Consider the following 13,030-nt stretch of genomic DNA (forward strand, 5'->3'; position numbering starts at 1 on the left):
ATTCCTATCTGTACCAGTGTACATCCTCTGGTCTAGCCAGATTTATAAGGTAGAATTGGGATTATAATAAATGGTGGATGTGGGGAAAGCATTTAGGAACTAGAGGATAGTTGTATGTTTCATCGTTGGTACACTGCACCCTGACTGGCTTGTCTCCTCCCCGAGACCCTTCTGTAAGGGGATGTCCAGAGTTGCCTATAGATGGACTTTGGGTCCCCAATCTGCACTCCCCCTCATTTCCAATGATGATTTTTTTGTTCTTTGATGTCTGATACCTGATCCCTTCAACACCTTGTGATCATACAGGCTGGTGTGTTTCTTCCATGTGGACTTTGTTGCTTCTGAGCTAATGGCCGCTGTTTACCTTCAAGCCTTTAAGACCCCAGACGCTATATCTTTTGATAGCCAGGCACCATCAGCTTTCTTCACCACATTTGCTTATGCACCCATTTGTCTTCAGCTATTGTGTCGGGAAGGTGAGCGTCATGGAATGCCAGTTTAACAGAACAAAGTGTTCTTGCATTGAGGGAGTAATTGAGTGGAGGCCCAATGTCCATCTGCTTACTTTAATACTAAACCTTTAAATATATGCACATAGATCTATTTCCCAATCCTCATACATAAATATATTTACATATGTACACGCCTGTATTTATACCTCTATAAATATATGCACATAGTCTATTTCCCCATCCTCTAGGAGGAATTCTTAAACTCATTATAGTTTTATCAGAAATTTGATGAAGTTCAAGAAGACGTAGCTGATCCCACCAGATCATAAAAGTTCTTTCCCAACTTAGGTTTTGGGGTGAATATTATATCTCCATATTATAATTCACTTTTTGGATCATAGAAGTATTTTAGAACTCATACTTAATTTGCTCATTACACATTAATGCATTGCCAAGGACAAGAAGCCTAGTAAGGGATCTGTTGATCTCAGGAATAATTGTCCAAAGCTTGGATCTCGCCCAAAGAGATTCCAGGACCGTCCTTTCCAAGGAGGCTGGGCCTGTCGGTGTTGGGTCAGCAGTGTTTCCTGCAATGGGCCCGAGGGTAGATACTTTCTGAAGGCCTGCCGCTGGGGCCAAACAAGGGTGCTCCGTAGGTGCTCAGCCCTGCAGGAAAGCGACTTCCATGACGTTTTGGTGAGAGAACTAGAACTGACGGCTAATGAGTGAGCCCTTTGGGTGGCGATGTCATCTACGGGAGCCTGGCAGCAGCTCTACTTGCCTGTGCTGCTGGAGACCATCCCCAGAGACCACCAGCCCCTGGTTTCAGAAGTCAAGGAGCTGCTCTGGGAAAGGCCCGCAGCTCCTCCTGACAGTGGGAGCCTGCCAGGCCTGGCAGCCCCACAGGTCTCCCAGTGAATCTCAGATCTCACCTGCAGATAGACCTGATCCTGCTGAGCTGGCCAGGGCAGCGGAAGGGTCACCTTTGATGAGAAGAGGAGGCAGCGTGTGGAGCACCCTCTAACTTCAACCTCAAAAAGGACTCGCAGGGACCCTGAATAGAACACCGGGTCTTCTACCTAAAGCTGGTTGCCCCTGCAGCTTACCCATCTGTGGCAGTTACATGATCTCACGTCCACTGGAGGACGGCAAGAGTGAAGGGCTGGAGTCTAGCCTGTCAATCACGTCACGGCCTGCTCGATCCCTCCTTGTGAGCGTGGGCTTCTCATGAGGATTCTGGGAACATCTCTCCTGTTTCTGCCAGTAGAATAGTGGGCTCCTCTCTCTGCTTCACCCTCCTGTGAGGACCCACATGGAGACTGCGCCAGAGCCCTGAGATGCTTCCACTGCCACTGGATCCACAAGACTTCTCAACCACCAGCCCACTGTGATCTTCCTGCATTTGCGATCATTGTATGTGCAGCATGAGTCTGAAGAGGGACTTACAGGCTAGCATCGGACATAGGGGCTATATCGGGCATATGGACTCGATCCAGGCTGGGATGCTTTCTTGATATAAAATTACTCTTTGATCTAAAGGTCTTATCTATCTATCATCTAACTATCTATCATCTATCTTCAATGAATTTGTTTCTCTAGTCAACCCAGTCTCACACACCATCTAGTTCTGTCAACTTCATCCTCCTATACTCCAAAATAAGCCACACCTGTGGCCTTGGAGTCAATTCCAAACTCATGGCTACTAGTCACCCCAGCACAGGTCTTTCCCTCTCATCCCTCAGCCTGTCAGTCAAAACCCACGTGTCCCCTGAAAGCCAGGCAGGCATTTTCCTCTGCACACCCTCCATGATGATCTCAGCACTTGAGTAACGGACACTTCTGATCAAAGTACAGGGACTACTCGGTGCACGATCGGAGATTCGTTCAGACATTCAATGCTGAGATCCTTTATGGCAAGATCACAGGGGCGGGTCACAGCCGCACATTTGTTTTTCCTTAAAAAACAAAACAAAACCCTCTGTTCCTACAACCAGTCCTTCTAGGCCTGTCCTCCAGGGCCGAGGCCAGGGCTGGAGCCGCCAGCAAGGCTACTCCTGCTCCTTAGGTTTTCGGCAGAGTTTCTAAAGTAGCAGGGCTCCAATTTCCCTTTTCTGCAGAAACGGATCAATAAGTGTCTCCCAGCATTTGTCCGTGTCAGATCTCAGAGTATCAATCCCTGGCTCAGAGATGGTCTGGTTACAGCCTCCCTGCAGTCAGGTCCCACGTCCAGCACCTCCTGCGACCTGTCATCGTCCTGTTTCCATCGCTTACCAGCTGCGACACAATTCTCTTTCTGTAGGGACATGTTTTCCAGTGTCATTTCCAGGAGTTTTGGTGAAAGTATCCACAGCACGTTTGCTTCCCTGTGGACACTCCCCACACGTTTTCAGGGGCATGAGTTCCCACATCACAAGGTGCCAACCTTCCCTTCAGCTGTGCTCCGGCTGTTCCCCTCCCACGACTCCAGCTTTCCCGCCACCCGTCTTCTCATCTGCCAGATCGTTGTGCGTGGCTTCTTGCAGATCGTCCCTGTGCAGTGCAGCGATTTGGTGGGCAGGAGCCTGTCCTTAGTGTGACAGTGCTCCCTCGCTAAAGGGAGGCAATCTTGGGGGCTAGACCTGGTCTGTATTTGAAACCTGTCCCCGGGAAATCCTCGCTGAGAATCTTGTTCCCTCCTGTGGCAGTTTGGCTGGCTTTTTCTTTAAGCTAGAATTTAGTTCTGCTCCATATTTTCTCCCATTCCATCCAAGGCCAACCACTGTGACCCCAATCAGAGCCACCGGTTCTTGTGGGGGATGAGGATGTGGTCCAGGCAGACTGCTTTCTTCTCGGAGGTAGGAGCGTTAAGTCAAAGAATATGGCTTCAAAATCACAGAAACTCCTTCAAAATGCGAAACTACTGTTTCGCAACATATCCTCTACCTCAGTGGTTCTCAATCTTCCTGATGGCGTGACCCTTTCAGACAGTTCCTCATGTGGTGGGGACCCCCAACCATAAAATTATTTTTGTTGCTACTCCATCACTGTCATTTTGCTACTGTGATGAATCAGCAACCCCTGGGAAAGGGTCGTTCAACCTCCAATGGGTCTTTTGGAGAACCGCTGCTCTGGCTAGATCTGTGTACTTTCTTGCCTTCCTCCCCACTGGGGTCCATGTGCTGTGTCCACTGGGTCTGGGAAGGGACCACTCACTTCACGCTGTTTCCACAGCTGAGCGTTGGGACAAGTGTAGCCATGCACCCAGGCACACGGATTGCTCTGTCGCTCTGATTTCTGGGCTCTCAACCATCAATCTCTGTGCCACTTACCTAGTCTACTGTCAACTGAAGAAGGGGTGGGGTCTAGCCTGTCAATCATGTCTTAGACAAAGAGACCTCTGTGTGGGCATGGCTTTCTCCTGAGGATTCTGGGAACTCCTGTCTTCCTCCCTGGAGGCGGGACACACTCTCTCCCTGTAAGACCGGCTAGCCCTGCCCAGTTCCCACAGGGGTTGGCTTGGGGTTTCCCCACGGATGCCCCCAACTGTTTACAAACAAGCAGCTTGGTCCTGTGTGGTGTCTGCTTCAGCTCCCTGCTCTTGTGCTGTCTTGGTTCTCCTCCTGGCTGGTTTTCCTTGGCCCACGCCTTGGCAAAAGGCATTTGAAAGCCAGGCCACGGAGCAACTGCTAACCCTGCTGGTGTGAAGGCTTTTCAGCACAGCTGCCTCTGGCCCCTGTTCCTGGGACAGACCCCCCTCCCCCGCCACTGCTGTGACAGTATGCGTCCAGCCAAAGAGCTGAATTTCCCTAGAATGGCTGAATGTACCCTGAGCCCATTGACAGGTCTCTAGTCCCCTTCAAAGGTTGCGGAACAGGCCACTCACAAGCCAGCGGTTGCCATTGAAGGCTATTGTAAGGCCACTCCAAGCAGGGGTCCCACCTTCGGAAGCTCACATGAATTCCCTCTGTCCACCCTGTAAGGTCCCTGAGCTGGTGGCCCACTGCTCCCTGGCTTGCTGTCTAGAAAACAGCCAGGGCCCAGTTTGCTGGCAGAGACGGGTCCCCGACTCCTCTCTGGAGCAGGGGCACCTGCTCAAGGCTCGAGGCTCACAGAGCCCAGATGTGGCTCAGGGTTTACCCCAGCACCAGGCTCTCTAGCGTCTCTGTCATTCTGTTTTCTAGAGGGTAATGTTGCCCCCAGGGATCGTGCCACACTGCACCCTGTCTAATTGGCAAGGATCTGACCCGCAGATGCTAGAGAAATGTAAACTACTCTCCTTCTGCACCACGTCCGGCCTCAGTACATTCTAGGTGATGGGGAATCCTGGCACTTTCCCTTCCCACCCTATTCCGCCGGAACGTGTCTGTAAAGAGATGGGGAAGTGGGAGAAGTTCCCTTCTATCAAAGCAGTTTCCTCTTGACAAGCAGTAAAGATGTGTTCCGAGTGTACCAAGGACCCTCTAAGGCAGCGGTTCTCAACCTGTGGGTCACGACCCCTTTGAGGTCAAACAACCCTTTCACAGGGGTCGCCCAGTTCATAACAGTAGCAAAATTATAGTTATGAAGTAACCATGAAAATAATGTTATGATTGGGGGTCTCCACACACGAGGAACTGTATCAAAGGGTCACGGCATGAGGAAGGTGGAGATCCACTGCTCTAAGGGGCCCTGAAGCTGAAGGCCACTGTACCCAGTCACACCACCCTCGGTCCCTGAACCTGTAGGACAGGCGTCCTCAAACTACTGCCCACAGGCCACATGCGGCCCGCCTAGGACATTGATCCGGCCCGCCGGGTGTTTTTGCCCCGTTTGGTTTTTTATTTCAAATTAAGATATGTGCAGTGTGCATAGGAATTTGTTCATAGTTTTTTTAAAATTATAGTCAGGCCCTCCAACGGGTCTGAGGGACAGTGAACTGGCCCCTGTTTAAAAGTTTGAGGACCCTGCTGTAGAAGCTGGGGGGATAGTTGGCCCCGGTAAAGTCCTGCCCTTAACGGGCAGCTGGGCGTTTGGTCCCCAGGACATTCACAAGCCTTTCACGCTAATGGAACTCGGGCAGATGAAGACGAGGCAGGCCCTTACTCGACAGTCCCGCACAGAACATGGAGGCCTTCCAGCTCCTCCGCCTGGCCTATGACTGGGCTTGGAGGTTGTGAAGATCATACTGGAGAGACCATGGCAGGCTTGGAGAACGAGCAAGTGCTGGAGGGGCTGGGAGGCTTTCAGAAGCTTTACACAGGGTGAATGGTACGGATCCAACTGACCCCGCCTGGGGCTATAAGGACCCCAGTGCCGGGGGCTGGGGACGTTTTCTGGTGCGCATCACAAATGGACTAAGTCAGGGCGGCAAAGGCCACCAACTCTACCAGAGTGACAGCCATTAACCAAGAGCCTGAAGAAAGCCCGTGGGTTTCTTGGAGCGGCGGAGAAGCCCCGAGGAAGTGCAGCGCAGTAGACGCGTGCTCTCATGAAGGGCAAGTCTGGCTCGGAGAAATGTCTCACACAGGCTGCACCGGACATTCAGAAAATGCTCCAGAAGTGAGCGCAGAGGCCTGCAGGAGTTGCCCTAGAAGAGATGGTCACTAGTGCCAATGTGGCCTTTTACAATAGGGACAAGGATTGGGAAATCCAGGAGAAGGAGGAGGAGAGGAGGACGGCCAATAGGCATGCACAGGTACCCACTGCCCTTGCTATCCAACACCCACTGACTGCCGCCCGGTTTCCCAGACCCCTGAGCAAGCCACCAGGTGTCATGTGTGCCGTCTTCTGGAACAGTGGGCAAGGAATTGCTCTAACCGGAATAGCCTCTCCCAGGGTCATGCTACCACTGTAACAAACTGGCCATTGGGCAGCACTCTGTCCTCTGGGAGACACCCAGGAGAGGGGCTGCCCTCGGGCTAGTGTGCAGCTGCTAACTGAAGATTGAAACAGCCCAGCCTGGACGACCCAGCCGCAGGGGATAGCTGTTACTGGTCTGGAGCCTCGGGTGAGAACAGATGTGGCAAGTAGGTCAGTAAATTTACTCCTAGATACTGGAGCCACCTGCTCTGCTCCTATCTGCTTCCCCAGACCCCTGGCACCATACACAATCTTCAGCCTGGCCGGAAAGAGGATATCTAACCACCCAGGGAAGCCCCATAAAGTACAGAGGCCAAATCAGGGAACTCTTTACAAGCTGTCCGAAAACCTGCTGAAGCGGCTGTAGTGCACTGCCGAGGGCACCAGAAGGGACACGCAGAAGTCACGGTGGGCAACCAAGCAACTGACTGGGCAGCCAACCAGGAGCCCTGGGCAAGACCCCTGCCCAGCCTCCATAAATGCCGTATTCCCCCAAACCAGCTTCCTCTTCCAGATTACTCTATAGAGAAAGTGGAACAGGCTAAACCCCAGGAATTCTGCCTTCGACCTGATGGATGGTGGGAGAAAAACAACAAGCTCCTCTTGCCACAAAGGCTACAGTGGAAAGTTGTAAAGGCCTTCCACGACGCCACTCATCTTACCATGAACCCTCCTTGACCTGCTCACTCAGCAGTGCTGTGAGGCCAGCTTAACCTCGCGCATCAGCTCAGTCACCTCTCACTGCCCCACTTGCCGGACCAGCAGTGCCCAAGGGGCGCTCAGACGCCACCTTGCTGAACCTGTCCAGTGCAAGGGATCCCACCCTGGGGAAGACTGGCAGATAGATTTTACCCAGGTTCCAGCCTTCGAAGGATTTAAGCATCTTCTAGTGTTCACGGACGCCTTTAGCAGGTGGAGTGGAGCATATCCCACCTGAACCGAGAAGGCTCACTTCAGGAAGTCATTCCACAACTTGGGCTTCTAAAATCACTGCAGAGTGATAACGGGCTGCTCTCATCCCCCAAATCACTCAGGTACTCTCTCAACACTTAGGAATAACCTATCCTTTCCAATGTGCCTGAAGGCCACAGACCGGGGCAGGTACAGAGAATTAACCAACATCTAAAACAAACCCTCAGGAAACGAGCCCAAGAAACTCAGATGAACTGGAAAGATGCACTGCCAATAGCTCTGTTGCGTCTCAGAATTGCCCCATGACAACCTACCTGTTTAAAGCCCCTATGAAGTGTTTTATACGGGCGACCTTTCCTTGTAGCAGACTAGCTCTAGACTCTACGTGGCCTGAATACAGCAGTATGCCAGGAGCCATGCCGCCAGCATGGGCTCATCCAGGCCCAAGATGCGGAAAAACACCACCCTCGTGTCTGCCAAAAGACCTAGTTCTTAAAATACCTGGACGGACAGGTCCCCTGATTCCTTGTTGAAGTTCCAGGGCAAAGTGCTTGGATCCTGTGAGCCATTGGACGGTCTTCAGATGGTGTTTCACCATCACCCTGAGACAGATAAATGCTCCACCGAACACCCTACCTCAGACCCGCAACAGTCTTTAAGCTAGTCAATGATTTCACACATTTCTTGTGTTTAAAGTAAACTGGCCCCCATGCCTGTCAGTCTTAAGATTTCTTTTCAAACCTTCCAGTGTGACCCACAGTTCCTTCCAAGGTCACTGCTGCCTCACAGCTTTGCCCCTGCTGTACCTCAACTGTTCACATTATTGCTTCCAGAAGTCCTCAGGCCACTAATGACACACAGCCAAGTGTTCCAACCCCAGGACCCCCAGCTCCTGGGTCACCCCAACCTTATCTACCTTGGGCCCCTACGTGGACAACCCCTCCCAACAGAGTAGGAGAGTGTGGACCCAAAAGTCCTATGTCATGTCCCTTTTGTCAGCAGGAAGCAGCAGTGATGCTGTCGCCCAGTACCCCAATAGTTTGTGTTCATACTCCTTCAGCGGGGAATGTTAGGCAGCTAGATATAGGGGCAGGGGGCTGTCCCTTCCATACCTGCACAGGCTCCCTAGAGGAGGTTGGACAGAACTCAGGTGACCATTAGATACCTATGAAGATGCCCCTTCACTGAGCATACTCAAATACAAGCCCTCAGCCAGGTGGAAGGTTCACCTGGGTGGCCCAAACTAGGCCCAGGCTCATGACCCCACTCAGGTCAGCTTAACACAGCCAATGGGGTCAGCCAGTACCTTTAACCACGCCTCCTCCACCAGGTGGAGTGGAGGGGTGCAGGATAAAGGCAAGAAGCAAACTCTGGGACTTGCTCTTTTTTATGCTGTTCTGGTCAGCAACAGGTAGGTACCAGGACAGGGTCTCCCTCCCCACTAGCTGGTGCACAGGTGTCTGTTCTGGTCAGCAACAGGTACCAGGACAGGGTCTCCCTCCCCACTAGCTGGTGCACAGGTGTCTGTTCTGGACCTGCTTGGGATCCACAACCTCTCTAGTGCTCTGGCCCCAGTCCTCTTGCCCTTTCTCCCTAGACCCCTTGGTCCCTGGGATCCCTCCCCCAGTTCTGCATGTGTGGGTGCACTGTCAATGAGGTTGCCCATGAAAAGTCATGAGCTTCAGTAAGGCTTCCCAGGGGCTTGGCCGCCTCCCTGAAATAGCATGTACTCTCCGCACTTGATCTGCACTTGACCTTAGCCCAAAGGCCAAGAAGTGATACTGTGCATTCTTTCCAGACTGTAAAACCTGAAACTGCTCCTGTCTTTCATAAAAACCTACTTGGATTACAAAACAGGCTTCAGCATGAATTCTTTCTCACGTGAAGCCAAGAACTGAGGTATTATCTGTCAGGGTAGACCAGCCCCTAACACATCATCACAGGTCCGGTAGGTGCAATTGTACGGCGATAATAAGTAAAGATTATAGTAAAGTCATAGAGAGTCTGAGAGAGAGAAGAGAGATTGAAGTAATGGAGTCAGACACATCTCATGGTAGCATGCTCACCTCAGCCCCTATTGGTGGTCCACGTGGAGAGAGAGAGATCTTTATTTCTAGCCAAGGTTTTTATATTCTCTGGGGACGTGCAAGCCCCCTAATTACAGGTGAAGACATACGTCATTGGAAAGGGTTGTGGTATAGGTAATACAGTAATGGGAGGGGGGTGATCTAGGGGTATCCATGTAATAGGAAGGGGAGGTAATAAAGGGACACGTGTGACAAAATGGGTGGATCCTAGATTCAGGGAGGCAGCTTAATTTTGGATATTACTGAGCTGTTTTGACCAGTTCTCTGGCCCCCTATAATAACCATTATCAGTAGGGTGTAAACCTCATCTACAGGAACCAAACCAATGACTGCAAGCCTTTAGGGAGAAGTAGCCCTTTGTGCGTAACAGCAGGTGGTGGGCCCTACCTGTGGTGGGTTCAGACAGTTGTCTGTCAGCTGACTGCCTTCAGGGAGGTAACTTGACAGTCATTTACCATCAGCTGCAAGCAGTGTCCTATATTTGGGGGAGAGGACTTGAGAGAAATCTTTCTGTTTCCCACAATTATCCACTGCAGAAACCTTACAGTTCTACATGTTCAAAATGTAAACACTCTGCAATGATGTCAAGTTATTTCTAGGATATGTGAAGAAAAAATATATTTAAAAAAAGAAAAAAATTAAAAAATAAGAAATAAGTGTATACAGTATTCTACCTTTAAGAAAGTAGTGTTACATCTCTCTGGAGCTAGAGGTACACCTCGGTCCTTGGCTCTGCACAAGAAAGAATTCACGCCGAAGCCTGGCTCGTGGTCCAAGTGAGTTTAATGAGAGAAGAAGCTTCAGGTTTTACGCGTCTCCCATAGGACTCCTCCCGACCATGTAGCCTGGCAGAGACTGCTCGGCGTCACGCAAAGATCTCTCTCCAAGTTCTCCTCCAAAGACCTGTCTCAAGTTCTGTCTCCAGTTCTCTCCCCAGTTCCCTCTCTCTCTCCCCCTGGCTCCTGCCTTTTCTAGGATTCCAGGGGGAGGCGTGGTGGACAACTCCAGATGGATCCCATTGGCTGGATTGCAATCACCTGGCCCAGGTGGGCCGATCCAGGTTTAACGCCCACCCACGCCCACCGCGGGAAAACCTAGGCCTTTGAGCGTGTGCAGTGCGCCGCCCTTTGTTCTCGTGCTTGGCTCTCTTGGGCGTGCGTCCGTGGACATCCCATCCCTGCCTCTGTGCCTAACAGTAGCAGGAATATGTTTGTACGCATTATCCTAAAACTCACGGCCTTTTATTGATGCTGACACACAGACCGTAGAACTGCTTGTATTTAGGACTGTTAATCTAAACAGGATTAAAAAGCCCCGTCTTTCTCTTTCTCTTGAGGAGCCGCTGGTGGTTTTGAACTGTAGACCTTGTTGTTACCATTATAGATCAGTGCTCCTTACTTATCAATACACAGTAATAGATGGGTGTGGTGGGGTCTGAGGGTACAGAAAGCACAGCAAGAAGTGAAAAAGAGTCCTTCCTACCTTTCAGAAAGCAGAGGGAATACAGTGCGCACTTATTAATCCATGCGTAGTTTTCAGGAAGAGAAGTGGAAATGTCTTCATCTAGGGGCATGTAGTTTAAAGCTGTAGCGATAATGCCGACACTTTGCTAAGTGTTACTTTTTTCATAGCATGACTTCCGCTTTCGGAAGCGCTCCGCAGGCTCCGAGATGGAAAACAGAAGACGAAACTGATTGTGGAACAAGTTAAATCTAACTGCGTCTCACACAGTAACCTACAGCCCCACACAACTCCCAGGCACTTGCCCACTCAGAAGACGCTGCAAGAAAACCCGTATTTTGGAGCGTATTGTTGTACGCCCTACGGATGTAATCATCGCCTGGGGCCCTTTCCTTAGACGTGTGTATGACAAGGTAGCTTTTACAATATTTGGAATCTGGGCTGGCAACACAGGGGTGGGGGACACAAACGTGGGTAAACTGCCTAGGGCAACAACAGGGCTCACAGCCCCCTGGGCGTCACATTAAAAAGGAAGGCATAAACTCCTGAACACACTGATTGTCACCTCGCGCGCTGAAGGAGTCTGGGAAACAAGAAAGCCACTGAGCACGTCACCCAGGCGGCGTCACGCGCATACACACCAGCTTAAAGCTTAGGTGGGAACTGACGCACCCCAGGCTGGCGGAGCGTGTGACATTAGCGACAGCTGTCTGCACAGACAACTACTCACTCAAGCGGTAACGGATGGAAACCGCCCAGAGCAAACCACGCGCTGCTACTCAGCGGGAACAGCAGCAAAGACTAAGCAAGCCTTTTAGAGAGAAACATGGTCTGTCTTTTGCACACAGCGTTTTCAGGGGAGAGCGCGAACGCAGTCCCCCACTACCACAAATTATGCAGTCGAGTTTCCCACATTTGGGGAAATCGCAGGGGTCAGCACATCCGGAGTGCAATGGATAAGCCTCGCCCTGGGAAAACCACCTTCGTGATCATGGTATCTCCCCTGCCAGGTAAGTATGAGTTGTTCGCCCGCTCGCCCCACGCGCGCTCACGCGCCCTGCACTTTACACACACGGCGCGTTCGCATCGCCTCGTTCCAGAGACCTGCTTCACCCTCTCCGGCCAGGGGACGCACAATGCCACCAAAACACTGTGCGCTCAATCCCCACAGGATGGAACATCACGACGTGTTTAAGCACAACTTGCTGGTCCAGCAGCCACTGCGCCTGCTCATCTACATAAGACACGCCTGCTGCGACGTCACCGGAAGCTGGCTCCACCGTCGCCCGGCGGCGAGCCGGCCGCCAGAGCGGGGCGTGGGCTTGGCGGCGACCCCCCTCCGCGCCCCTCTGCCGGCCGCCCCCCTGCGGAGAGCCTCGTGTCCCCCACCGAGCGTGGCCGCCTCACTGGAGAGGCGCGCGGACGCTGGACAGGTCACGCCCTTTGTTTGAGGGCACAAGCTCTGAAACCGACGCACTTGGTCCCGGCTCTGCGGAGACAGCCACAAAGTGGTGTTGGCACGTGTGGACCGGCGCACCGTTCCTTCCTGCGCCCCTTAATCTAAACAGACGGGCTTTGGGCGCCGACCCCACACGCCGCACAGTCAGTCACTGCTGACCAGGAACAGCTTCCTCCTTCCTTCCTCAGGGGAAGAACAGGCAGAAAGGGAGGGAGGCAGCAGAGCAGGAGGGAAGCGGGGGCGGGGCGGAGAAAGGGGGGGGCGGCTGAAAGGCTTAAACACCACCTCCTTGGGGAGACAGCCCGATGGACTCATTCGCTCAGCAGGTTAGGCTAGTGATATTTTTTAATTAACATTTTATTAGGAGCTCTTACATAATTCATAATTCAATTAGCCCAAACAATTGTGCAATTGATGCCACCATCAGCTTGAACACTATTTTCTACTTGAGCCCTTGGTATCAGCTCCCCTGCATCCCCTCCCTCTGTCCGTTACATGTCTACAGAGAAGCAGCAAAGCCCACATTTGAGAAGCATACCAGCTAATATCTACACACGTGTTAGCTGTATCGTACACCATTGAATATATCTGTTCACCTACAATTCTGTATTCATTCCCTGGAGTAGGGTTATAGTTAGTGTTGCTATCAGCTCCCCCACCCTCCCTCCTCTTCAGATAGCCTCAGGGAATTATCACTTCCTTTATTGTTTCTGAAGAGTTATCTATCTTGGCTTTCATACATTGAATGTTCTTAATTATACAGATGAACATACGCAGGTCTACAAGATTAATGAGGTCACACAAAGACCACTCTAGTAAAGGGAGGACATATTAAAGAATTA

General features: G+C 51.5%; 1 non-coding gene across 1 annotated transcript; it reads right to left on the bottom strand.

Moving 5' to 3' along the window:
* Positions 1 to 11,583: 11,583 nt before the first annotated feature.
* Positions 11,584 to 11,747, bottom strand: LOC142438044 (U1 spliceosomal RNA). Its single transcript, XR_012782511.1, has one exon. It is a non-coding gene; the product is annotated as a U1 spliceosomal RNA (small nuclear RNA).
* Between the last annotated feature and the right edge of the window lie 1,283 nt (positions 11,748 to 13,030).

The sequence above is a fragment of the Tenrec ecaudatus genome, chromosome 1 (genome assembly GCF_050624435.1).
Source record: "Tenrec ecaudatus isolate mTenEca1 chromosome 1, mTenEca1.hap1, whole genome shotgun sequence".
Taxonomy (NCBI): domain Eukaryota; kingdom Metazoa; phylum Chordata; class Mammalia; order Afrosoricida; family Tenrecidae; genus Tenrec; species Tenrec ecaudatus.